The 13749-nt window shown below is 39.9% G+C and overlaps 1 long non-coding RNA gene across 1 annotated transcript; it reads left to right on the forward strand.

The window, feature by feature from the left end:
- The first annotated feature begins 483 nt into the window (after positions 1–483).
- LOC142072523 (uncharacterized) lies at positions 484–13072 on the forward strand. The gene is made up of 3 exons (XR_012668922.1): positions 484–2433; positions 11109–11299; positions 11593–13072. It is a non-coding gene; the product is annotated as an uncharacterized LOC142072523 (long non-coding RNA).
- Positions 13073–13749: the final 677 nt, after the last annotated feature.

Below are 13749 nucleotides of genomic sequence, written 5' to 3' on the forward strand. Positions count from 1 at the left end.
CAGGAGATTAAGGAAACAGTTTTCAGAATCCAGCACAATTTTTACCATGGCCAGATACCATCTCTGCTAATTTATTTAAGTTTATGTAAATCTCTTTTACTGGTTCAGTTGGATATATTACTTACCAGCCCTAAAGCCTGTAGAGCTAGAACTGGCTACATTTCAGTGGTGAATGAAAAGATTCCTATAAATAAGGCCCAATTCTGTTTTCATTTAAGTCAGTTGGAATTTTATTACTGACTTAATTGGGCCCAGGTCCAGGCCCAAAGCTTCTATCTCAGAGGAATTCTACAAGAGACTTTGGAATCTTTCAGGATTAAAGGTGTTCCATATTGGTTTGCAAAATGTAATCTGGACTTTTAGCAGTTTCCTGTAACATAGTGGCATTATCTTCAAACCTTTTTGAATATATTTTAAATCTGATTCTGTTAAACATGGACTATGTAGAAATTGTTACATTTAAAACACTGAGGACAACGGTTAAACCAAGAATCATGGAGATACTGGAATGAAGCTGCGACTGTCAGCTGGTCTGCCTGGCTCTTTTCCTTGCTTTCTTAGTGAATGGCCACCACATGCACATGATGATCCAGATACCAGTTCCACAATACCATCACTTCGGAATGAGTTGTAGTGTATACTTTCCTTCTTGGCCATAGGTGTTGCCTAGCAGCACTTGAATCACATGACCCATGAGTGACAGTGGAAAGAATTTTAGAGCCCAACAGTTGGCTTTGCTCTGGATATGTTGCAAAGTCCAAATATTCTGACGTCTTGGTAGTGTGGCTCCTCAGCCTAGAATTAAAGCATTAACTACAACAGTTATGTAGGAGTTGATTACAAACAGCCCAATACTAATGATCTCTGTTTAAAAAACAAAACAAAACACCCAAGCTGTGCACATGAAGCTATGTTTCAAGATTCCAAGGGTTGAGGGTGAAGAACGCTTTTTTCCCCAAAAACTATTAAAGCCCTTTCATATCTTCCTTACCAGGACTTTTTCAACTTTCATTGTAAAGTAAACAAGTACCTGCAAGCATGTCCAGACTTCCCTTTTATCATAGATGACTAAAGTTAACATGGCATGTTACTACATTTTAATTTGGGCTTTACTCAACATTATAAAATAGATAAGTGAAAATTCCCCATAGAAAGAAAAATCAGTGAGGGATTGGATCCTTCTCTTAATGTGTATCAATGGGTGCTTGTGTATTTGTGTCTGGAAACTAGGGCAGACAGTTCAGAAACATCTCAGGTCTCAGATCATTGGTAAAACACTAGTGTGCTCAGTATCACATCTGAGACTTGAACTAGAGCACTTCTGATTTTGTAGGCAGCAGTGAATTAGCAGGAACTCTGTGAGGCAGAGCTTGCAAGGACCTGAGTTTTTCTTGTCTAAAAGCCACTCTGTAGGCCTTACACACTGTAAAAACAGTGACTGAGGTAAATGGGAGTTGCAGGTGTTAAGCATTTCTGACTCTCAGGCCTTTAATGTTTCAGGTTGGATACACAGAGGAACCCAAAACTAATGGAAGTTTCAGAAAAAAAAAATTCCATTGACTTTTTCAAAATTACACAATGGCAGAGCTGTGAATAGAACCCAGGAGTTTTGATTATTATTCCGTGTTCTAACTATTATTCCACGCTGTGTCTGTAAACTACATATTATTTCGGGGGGATTTACTAAGCAGTTGGCCAATCCTTCTTCTATTTAGATCAATAAAAGTTTTGTCATTGATGAAAACAGGAGCTGGAAGAAACCCTCAATCTTTCTTTAATAGACACAGTATTCTGCTTGCACCTTTCTCTGACCGTCACTGGTTGAATTCATACAGCTCACTGTTTTACATAAACTGATGATTTTCCAAAAATATTAAGATGGGATTAATGTAAAAGTTTCACCAGAACCACTTGTTCAAGTTCTCTTGAGGTTAAATTTATAATTTCATACTTGATGTGTTTTTGAGGGAGTGAGGAGATGTGGAGTCTCTGGTTCTAGGCTATCTTATTTAACATTTTATGTTGCAATAAGATATCAAAAGAAAAGACAATCCATTATTAGGAGTTTATTATTGAATTTTAGTAGCTTAAATATCACAGCCCTGGCTTTACCATTTTCAGCATATTCACTGCACTGTCTCCATAATAAATGGAGGAAGGTTTGATTTAAAGCTGAGGGGGCCTGTGGGAGCATTTGCTGAAGAAAAGAAATTGTATTTTTACCTTCTAAACCCTCTCTTAATGCCTGGAATATGAGAATTGTTGTTTTTGACATGTTTTCCAGATTTCCCCCAGTTTTTCCTCATACTTTTTCAATCTTGTTTCAGGGAAGACTCACTTTTAATCTCCTTTGTTTCAATAGCAGCTCATTTTCTAAGAAAAACCTGGATTCAGTGTCCCACAGATAGAAGAAACCTTTTGGGAAGTCACATGGTAACAACTATTCTTCCATTACTATTTTATAGTTATACAACTACTCATTTCATTCTTTGACTGTTAACTGTCAGATAAATAAAAAAGCAGACTAGGAAGAGTAATTTACTCTCTCAATCATTACTTTCTGCTCCGTATACAAACAAAACTCTATGCTCCCTTTATGCGCAGAAAAGCAACCTGTATAAATAGTAGGTAGATAGGGATAGCAATCCTGGCTTAGGAAGGGCATTGTGGAAGGGAGTTTGCATGCTGGCTGCATAGGAGGGAAAGCTTACAATTAAATCTGCACAGGAAATCAGTTCTAGTTGTGGTGCATCTAGACAACTCACTGGTCTCATATCTTGACCAGAATGAGCAATTAAGGCAATGTCTATAAGTACTCTAGGGAGAGAGAGCCTGGAGCATAGGGCCTTATGCAAGGCCTGAGGTTTGAACCAAAGTCAGGAAAAGTCAGGCCTGATCATAAAGCAAATGCCTGCTTATAAGTTCACTGTCTGTTACATGAACTTGGCAAAAGCACTGAACGTTGCAAAAGCACAAGCACTCCTAAGAAGTAGTTGCCACAGGGTGTTCATCTATACATTCAAGAAGGTTAGTACAGGTACACCCCCACCTAAACACAATCGTAGGAGAAAGTTCAGGAATACACCCTACCGCCCTGTAAAACAAGGAGTGGAGGGCAGGACAGGATGATGGATGGAAATGTTTTGTTTGAACCAGCAGGTACAAGGTGTAAGGTTGGTAACTAACCATGTCAGAAGTGTAAGACGTAACTTGTTTGGATCAATGTATAAAAGAGAAATCCTAGGAGGGGCACCTTTGTCCAGCCTAGGGAGAAGCAGAAAGTCCCACTGCTGCCCGAGTGGAGTCCATTGTCATAGGCATACATGCATTTGTGTACCTGTAGAATCTATCAGGCACTGGTACCAGGCTTGATCAGCAATAAACCTGGCCAAGCGCCTTCACCATCAAATGGAGTCTGGTCTTTCTGAGCACTACTACTGAGGTCTGCTGAGCCGGCTATCTTCACAGGCGGTGCAGTATACAGAGAGAGCGCACACACATGCCACCTGACAACACTGCCCAAAACAAAACCCCTGGCAGCAAATCTCAGAGCCCAGGTCTAGAATCTTAGGCTTGTGGGGCTCATACTACAGCACTAAAAATAGTGTAGATAATCCTGCCTAGGCTCTGAAGCCCACCCCCACCTTGCCAGCTTTCACAGCCCAATCGGGAACACCTACGCTGCTATTTTCAGCACTACAGCGCAAGCCCGAGTCTATAGAGACTTGAGGCCTCAGGGTTTTTTATTACTCTCCTCCCCCCATCCCCAGCATAGACATACCCCAAGAAGTCAGGGAAGAGGCTACAACAAACAAACTTTGGCATCACACTGGAGTCTAGGGGTAGAATTCACAATGGGACTTAGGCCACAAAACTCAAAATTTAGGCACCCACAAAAACCACACACAACTGCTGCATAACCCTGTTAAGTGCCTAAAGTCTATAGATGCATAATTTTCTGCCATTAAAGTCCCCATGGCTCCTAAATTTCAGTGGCTGGTCATGCACACAGCTGCCATGGCCTGTCACCGCCCAGAAGCTCAGTGTCTAACTGGTGCCTAAGCCCCAGCAGAATTCACAAACAGGACATTCCCCTGTCTCGCTTGTCTTTGGAACCTAATACAGGAGATGTGTTCTGAGCACATCTAAACCCACACAAAACAACCAGAGGAGGTGCTGTCCTCCTGGAACTGTTAGTGTAGTGATTAGAGCATTCGCCCAGGAAATGAGAGAGCTGGGTTCAGGATCCTCTGCGTGATGCGGAGGAAAGATTTGAATTTGAGTCTCTTCCACTTTTTACAAATAATTAAATGTTCAGTAGAGCAGGAGGACTGGCACCTGAGTCTCCCTCCTCCCAGCAGAATACCCCTACCAGTGGGCTGTACTCACTGTCATGTTCTCTAGCCTAATGAATAGAGGATAAAGTCACTAATCAGCTTGAAGTACTACTGTGAGCTAGTGGCAGTCTCTGTGAGGATGTGGAGTTTAACCTGTCTGGTGGGCTAGGCCCCACTCTCTGCCAATAAGGCTTGCACAGTGCTGGTTGCTCTCCTGTGCCAAGGATGGCACCAACTCTGCTGTGGGATAAGTTGTTTTCCTCTATAAACCCCACTTCCAAATCTTTGGGCCAAACAGCCCCAGTACATAGCAGACCCCAGTGTTCTAATAGGTGGGTATCAATGCTGGGATGGTAGTGGCAGGAGAAGAGTTTGTCAGTGCTATGCTATCTTCCACTTCATGGGAGAACAGTGAGGATAAGTGACATGATAGCTACTGCTTCAGCAGAGACAGAAGTGAAAGGGTCAGTGAAATGGCAACTCTGACTCTGAGGGGGAAAAGGCAAAGAGACTAGCTGGGGTCAGTGAGAAGATTGCTCTCATGGGTGGGGTTGGAGAAGACAGGGACAATGAGATGGTGATTGCGTAGGGAAGGGCTGCTGCTGACGAAGAGCATGGAGCTGCCCGCTACTGGTCATTGAGTTCGCAGAAGAGCATTTTGGAGAGAATGATCCTTTGTCCTCTACAGCATTTCATCTCAGCATCAGTGTTCTTTATATGCATTAATTTTCACAATATCCCTGTGAGGTATTACCCCCATATTACAGATAGGGAAATGGAGGCACAGAGCAGCCAGATGACTTCCCAGATAATGTAGTGAGTTTAAAGTGAGGAATGGTTTCTGTCTCATGGAAAACAAGAGAACAGGAGTCAAGGTTCCAGGATTCTATTGCTGACCACACACTGCTATCATACAGTGTGTTTCAGCCTATAAATGCAAAGTATTTTTATTAACAACACATATTTACATAAGTGTGTGAATACTGCAGTGGTTATGGTGGTTTTACCCACATACCTCCCACTTTTTTTCACAAAATTCAATTAAAATAATTGCAGGCTCTATTGTGGGGAGGATGGCCTAGATTGATGAGTGTAGGCATTTTAATACACATTTTACATCACACTAATTTGATTGGATTATACTCTGCTCCCAATTGTGTATACAAGGTTCATGATTAATACTCATTTTATGTAATGTTCTAAAGGATTTACATAAAATCTGCACTTTCATTGGTCGAGAGCTTAATTTTTTTCTTCCAAATTGAGACTTTCATAAAATTGAAATAAAGGTTTGTAAGCAAGCGATATTTAGCATGTAGGCTGATCTCCCCAGCTGGGGAAGATTAAATGTCATTCCAAACAATAGCACAGCTCCACTTCTCAAAGCTTTTTTGTTACTGAAATTCATAACGACTCAGACCGATAGTCTCACACTGCCCCTCAGGATCTTGCCTAGCCATTGTCTCTAAAGCTTCACAGTTCTGAGATGTTCCTCCTGCTGGTTACTGGTCCCTACTGATGTCTCTCTCTCAGCCTTCACCTGGCAAATGTAGAGACCCTCCTTCCCTGACTGTAGGACTCTCCTGGCTGCTGTTCTGCCACTGAGCCTAAGAGACAGGAAGCCAATATGTGACCTGCAACTACAGTTTCCAGTCTTCAAGGACTCAAATGCCTTAACAAGAGCAGTGGACACACACATACCCTGCATACTCCAGGGCCCTGTTACACAGTAAAACTCATAAGAATGCGTTTGTTAGACCTATGTACCTTCACCCTGCAGTTTACTTAAGGTAAGTGTAATCTAGTCTAAAGGCTAAAGTCCTCCTGGACTACAATTTTTGTTTACTGCAGAGAATCACCAAAATTTATTGAGCTAAAATTGCAGATTCATGGCTCAACCCAACAACATGCTGCACACCTGTAACTCACTCAGATCAGTAAAAGTTGGGGGTGCACTGCACCATCCTTTTGTATAGAAATCTAAAAGTCTTAAACACTGTCAAATTGATATCAAAGACATTCCAGTATCTGAGCTCCTTTGAAATAAAATGTTCCAATTTATTTATTTATTTACTTGTGTATTTTCATTTAAGGGGTTTTCAGTTCCCTTGTATAAGTACTGTATATATATATACAGTACTTATGTATAAAGGCCTTTTCATCTAGAGAAAAGACTGACTGACTACACAGGAATCATGGTGAAATTGACAGCACACTCTGTCAAATGCACAAAGTAAACACCTTCCCCCACAAAGTACACATTGGTCTAGGTGAAGGTGCTCTGGGCCCAAAGCCCAGGCATTATGGGTCTGATCTGACCTCTTCTACTGAGTGCTTTTAATATTTCTGTACACTTCATAGTTATTATCTCTAACCCAGAAGCAACTCTCATTCCCTATTTTCCAAAGAAGGTAACTAAGAGGCTGCACAAGGCCATTTTAGATAGAGCTGGAAATAGACCCTGGTCTCTAATGTGGCAGATTGAAATCTGAACCACAATGCTTTTCAGAAGTGACTGCCAAATCTATGGCTATCACACTCTGCTCCCTGACTGAGGAGCAGAATCCAGACACTCTTCTAACCAACATCCTCACAAATAGGTATGTAACCCACTGGCAAAGAGTGTGTCATTTCCCCTTCTAGTGCCTGGCCTACATAAGACATAATAGCCTTCTTCTATCAATTGCTTCTTTAACTGAAGCAGAAGAGGTCTGATTAACTTTTCATACATATAGTTTGAAAAAACCAACCAACCATTTTGCTTAGGCTCATTTGGCAGATCAAAGATAAGAAGCACCTTTCAGCAACAACTGTTCATCATTTCTAAGTCTCATGGCACAGAACACTTGCATGATAACTTGTTGGGTCTGTTATTGCAGGTTGGTTCTCTCTATTGAAATTCAAAAATTTTTGTAACTGGAATAACGACGAGGAGTCCTTGTGGCACCTTAGAGACAAACACATTTATTTGGGCATAAGCTTTCGTGGGCTAAAACCCACTTCATCAGATGCATGGAGTGAAAAATAGAGTAAGCAGTATATATATTACAGCATATGAAAGGATGGGAGTCGCCTTACCAGGTGGGGGGTCAGTGCTAAGGAGGCCAATTCAGTCAAGGTGGAAGTGGCCTATTCTCAACAGTTGACAAGAAGGTGTCAGTTTCAACAGAGGGGAAAATTCCTTTTTGTAGTGACCCAGCCACTCCCAGTCTTTATTCAGGCCTAATTTGATGGTGCCTTGACAGTAGGGCCATGGGGCCCTTTTCTTATTTAAGATGTAGTTGTCACTGATAATATGGTTCACTTGGGCCAAAGAGAGGATTCCCAAGAGAGCTGTGCATGCCAAAGGAACTTGTGGGTTTCAAAGGAAGTATATTTATATTTATAAAATGGAGAGCTAGTGAAAGCCAAAGAATCAAAAGCAATCAAGTCTGTGTAATAAGCAGTGAGGCAACATTGTAAAAAATGATAGCAAAGGGTAAGAAGAATGAGAAATATACAATGTAAGACCTAATTAATTTGCAATAGCAACATTTAGGGGAACCTGTAGCAACATGGCTAAGACTGTATCGTGCACGTGATTTGGTAGTGTTGTAAAGCAGAGTTAAAGCCTTGAGCTTTATCCCAATTACAACACAGTTAGATCTTATCCACATGACAATTTTCAACCATATTGTAACTGGGTAACATAACATGGGTGTATGTGAAATGTAGAAAGGCCCTTAGAATGTATGTTGAAAATTATTTCGCTGAAACTCTGCACTGATACCCATGTAGTTAGTTTTCTAGTACAAAGCAACAACAACAATAAAAATACTACTTCACATTGGAGATCATAGAAGAATCTAGGGGCAATTGGCTCAAGGAGGCCTGCTACACAATAAAGGATAATATTTGTCAATCCATAAATTATAGCATGATCCATTTCACTAGTTGGTACAACTTCACTCTATACCTTGAGAGAAAGGAACTAACAGACAGCTTGACCTGTGAAATTGTACATAAGCATTCCTTAGATGATCTAACACACTGTATCTTGGTATTTAGTTAATATCTGTCTTTGGTTATGATGACCCTTTACATTATAAAAGATGTGGAATTGGTCATTTTAGGTCATCCCTGGAATCTAATGACATATAGATATGATTTTGGGTTCTCCTTTTCAGCAGCCTTTGGCAATTTTGAAGTGGTTCATATCATCAAATATTGTGATGTAAAGGTATTCGAGTACATTGGAAAAAGAACCCCAATTTGATACTCCACTGTTGGTAAGGCTGTGTAATTAGTGTGGGGGTAACGGAGGGCATTTTAGATAGAGACATATCTATTTGATAAATTGCTAAATTATAATATACATTTATCATGCACCTATTGACTGCCAGACCTGCCCTTTGACCACTCCTTTCCCTTGGATTTATTCTAATATTTCAAAACTCAGTTTAAGCATATATATATGAAATATCTCAGGGCTATATCATGGGATTGAAAGCTTTTCTCTAGATTGATTCAACATTAGCCTTGGGAGCTGCTTTTGCCTATTTTCATATACAGGCAACTAGGTTCACCTTATCTTTATTTTCTACAAATTCCTTGAGTGGCAATGACAGGGCTATACATTCAGTGATTACAATATTTTACCTACCAATTCTCTGAGTTTGCTAAAGTCTGCCTTCTTGTAGTCCACTGTCTTTATTCTGCTGTTTTCCCTCCTACCATTCCATGATCACTTTCACCCAAGCTGCCTTCCACCTTCAAGTTCTCAACTAGTTCCTCCCTGTTTGTCATAAACAAATCCAGAATAGCCTCTCCCCTAGTCACTTAAATATTTTGTTGGATTAAGAAGGAAGAGCTCAGCACTTTGCAGGAGCCCATTGATAGAACCAACCAGGCGTATTAGAGGGCTATGGCTCCCTTCCCTCCCCTGCAGGCTTATTATTCTTTCAAACATAGGTTGGGGGTGTCATGAAAGAAGCATGTTTGTGGGAAAGCAGGTAAAGAGTAAGGGGAGATAAAACAGTATTTATTTCTCTATGACACATTTTGCACTTCTCTCTTAGTCCCAGCCTCTCATCCTCCAATCTAGCTCTTTCCCTGCCATTCCCCTCTCATCCAGCTGGCTCACCAATTCACCTATATCCCCATTCACCAATTGACTCCATTTCACCCTGCACTCATTTCTGCCAATCCAACCCATCCCCCTCCTTTCTCAGATCCTCCCTAAAACTGCAGTTCTCTCCAACTGAGTAACAAGCCCCCCACCCAACACATTTCCCCAGACTGAGAACCCCATCTCTTGCTTTTTAAAATTTTCCACTGCTAGGAGGTAAACATTCAGCTCTGAACCCTCTCCCACCTGAGAACCCCAGGCTCAGACCACCCCACATTTCTGCCTCCCATCAAAAAAAAAACAACCCAAACCTCTCTAGCTCAGAAAATCCATCTGCTGGCTCAGAATCCTTCTACCTGTCCCCTTCCAGGCTCAGGATCCCCTACAGGTCAGAAAGCTCTTCCTCCCACCCAAACTCAGAAAAAAACTTACCTGTTACTGGGCCTGGTATTCCCAGAGCAGAGCAGTAGGGAGAGACTTTGGCTGCAGGCAGTTAACAAACATGCAGAAATCACTACAGTTTGTCTCTAGGGGGCTAATTTGAATTAACTCATTGAAATTCGCTGCACTCTGCTCCTTCCTCTACTGCCTGCAGTCTATAGCTGAAGAAAGGACTTATGGTTTGCTGAAGTCTGTCTTCTTGTAGTCAGCTGTCTTTATTCTACTGTTTTCCCTCCTACCATTCCTTAGGATCACGAACTTTACCATTTCATGATCACTTTCACCCAAGCTGCCTTCCACCTTCAAGTTCTCAACTAGTTCCTCCTTGTTCATCAGAAACAAATCCAGAATAGCCTCTCCCCTAGTGAGAGCTACAAGTTTCCCAGGTAGCAACTCTGCATACTAGTGCAAGCTCCAAGCCCTCTAGCAGTCTCCTGTGGGCAGCAAATAGTAATGCACCCTGCAGGTACTCAACACACAGTCTTCACAGTGTCTATAACACAGCTTTCAGCTGTGGCATTATTGATGGGCTTAGACATTGATTTACTTATCTTCAATGGACCTAAGACAATTTACACAAAATGGGGGGCTCTGCCCATAAATATAATCCCAGGTCACTTACCCCTGTGCTCTGATTGTTGAGACATGGCTGTCATGACAGCTTCCATGTGGGTTTCAAGTACTTATCAACACCCTGTCCTCTAGATCTTTTGTTTGTTTGGGGGTTGGGGGGCACTTATAGCTGTTTCCCATGCTTTGCTTTCTGCATATCTATAGAAACACAGCTGATTGCAGCAAATCCCTTCCTGTTCCCCACTACTGCTCTCCCTCTAATAAGAAGTTACAATACAAAATGGTGTAGGTTTCATGTTCTTTAGTGGGTGTATGCATGTAATGGGGTACGGAGACATATATTTAGAGATTACAAAATGAAGAGAAGCCCTAGAAATTTCACAAATGCAATGTAAATATCTTTAAAGAGCATCAGCCAATATTTTTGTCACAATTGTAGTATCTATCGCTGGGTTTCTGTTATGCTGCTCAGAATGTATTTATTTCTCCATCAATATTCAGATTTTCAATGTGGCATATATAAGGTAGAATTTGGCACACAATCTGATAGTTCCTAAAAGTTTGCTGTTCTGATTTCTATGATACTTTCTAGCCAATTTTGCTTAATATAAATTGTAACTAATATCATGTCTTTGTTATATTGCTTTCAGACTGATGAGGACATCAAAAACCTTTGTGTCAAAGAAGCAAGAATATCAGTCCTTTGTAATCCTTACTACAGACTATCTGACCTTTACAATACTATCACCAATGAAAACTATCCATCTTGGAGTTTCTACTTCAGGTCATGATATCTGAGACAGCAGAAAAATTTCTGTTTAATCCCTTTGATTTAACAAAGGTAACGCTGACACAAATGTATATAGCATATTGCATTTTAATACAATTCTTCATTACAAACAATAGGGCCTTACTATAATAATAAGTTCTTTGAACATTCTATCTGTATATTTCTTTATCATTCTGTAGAGATGCCATTTTTAGAATGTAATTTTTGTTACTACGCTTATGCTTACTTCCAAAGTGTAGCCAGGCATAATTTGTTGGTTTTTTTTTAGGTAGTTGAGTCTTTTTATTCTTTTCTTGCTGGGTCACATAACATACAGTAATTGTAATTTATGTTATGTTTTCTAGATTTAACCTCACAAAGATAATCCTCTAATTCCTATGGGCAAACTCATTTTAAACAGGAATGCTGTCAATTATTTTGCTAAGATAGAGCAGCTGGCCTTTGACCAAGCAACATGCCATCAGGTATTGAATCTCTCTTTGATAAAATAGCACAGGTAAGTCTGGAGACTCTTCATATTGCTCAGACACAGATTCATATCAGTCTGCCTTATTTTATAGATAATGCTGGATGTTCATATCATTCTTGTTTTGCTCATCACTCCTTCATGGCCTTTCCTCTTTACAGAACTGTATAGACCACTGTAGGGGCAGATCCTCCTCTGGTGTAAATAATTACACATGCATTTTATGACACTTCACTATCACATACCTCATTGCATCAGCAGATCAATAATTAGATGTTGTAGAGCCTAACCTTGCACTATGATGTTAGTGGCAAAGCTTTAATCGATGGCATGTGTGCAAAATCAAATGCCATTCTTCCTAATTGGACCCCAAATCTTTTTGGAATCTAAATAGATCCTGTAAAAGTTATTTTAAGACACAACCAGACTTACTAACAATAATCTGCATAGGGGTAATACTTATATACTATGCTATCTCAAATATATGTGAGAACATGTATAATCCATTTATGAATGATTGAAAGAATCTCACACTTCTGAGCACAGCTTCACATTGTACACTTCTTGTACTAAGTACACAAATATGACTTCCTTTCTCCTGAACCATCATTCTGAGCTTCTTTTACTTTTTGCTGATACCTCCATTTTATAACTTACACCAATCAGTCTGTACTTCACATCCTTAAAACTGTAATTACAGGATTTTGAGACTCATATTGCTCTCTAAGTTTCAGTGGTAGAAAACTGGTCCAATTAATTACAGAGCTGTGATATGCTCTGTTGAAACATACCACAGGGAAGGTATGTGATAGTGAGTTATGAGATTAGCGTAGTCTATAGTTCAGATGATCATTGCATAGTCTACAAAAAGTCTTTTCATTTCAAAACAAAATTTTTTTATATCTTTTTCTTTATTGATAGATTCTTGATTTGTTAACTTCTTCATGTCAGCTTCAATCCCATAAGGAAGCAAACTCAGTTTTTGGTACTGTGCAAGATGCATTTGGTGCTACTGTATCCACTCCGAACACCCCTTTACAAATATAGGCTAAAATATTCAGCCTAAAGTTCAGCTCCATAATACTTAACTAGGTATTGAAATAAAAGGGATCAGAAATGCTGGACACCCACAAATCCTGTTAAACTCAGTGGAAGTTGTTTTTGTTTAAGAGCCTAAATATGGATTTAGGAGCCTAACTTTAAGCACCCTCATATGAAAACATCAGTGTGGAACTGTGAATTAAAAAAGGATATATGTATTATTCAGACTGAGAACATGAAGTTCAGGATATATGGGCATTTTGACTGTTTGTATCCATGTGGGGATTAAAGAATATTAAATTCCATGCTGGCAATGGTGCACTTGTGGCACCTTAGAGACTAACCAATTTATTTGAGCATGAGCTTTCGTGAAGTGAGCTGTAGCTCACGAAAGCTCATGCTCAAATAAATTGGTTAGTCTCTAAGGTGCCACAAGTACTCCTTTTCTTTTTGCGAATACAGACTAACACGGCTGTTCCTCTGAAACCTGTCATAATGGTGCACTGTTTCACACAACTGTGTTTAGTTTGGTGACTGACTTAAAGGGTAACCATTAGAAATATGAGCAATAGGAACATACAAAAATGTTGAACATACATAATGTCAGTGTTGCCTTTTCTCATATCCTAATGCTCACTGACACCTACTACCAACTGCCTGCAAATACCTGTGAATTGTCCCTACAGAACTCATGGCCATCTAACAGAGATGGACCTATGACCGTGTCTGACAACCAAGATATCCTTGATAATGCTTTGTAATATAATGCTAATGTTTGTACACATAATACAAATGCAAGGATTTCTTTTGTATACTTGCAGATCAATTTAATTAATTGCAGGACAAAATCAGGCCAGGATTAACCGACATTCTACTCCATTTACCTTTTCTTGTAAATAATGACCTTTTGTATTTTTTCTAATATAAAAGTCATAAAGTTGTATGGAATAGCTACAGTTTAATAAGGATATTTACTAAAAATTCTAACTTATGG

Source organism: Caretta caretta, chromosome 6 (assembly GCF_965140235.1).
Source record: "Caretta caretta isolate rCarCar2 chromosome 6, rCarCar1.hap1, whole genome shotgun sequence".
In the NCBI taxonomy this organism is placed as follows: Eukaryota; Metazoa; Chordata; order Testudines; family Cheloniidae; genus Caretta; species Caretta caretta.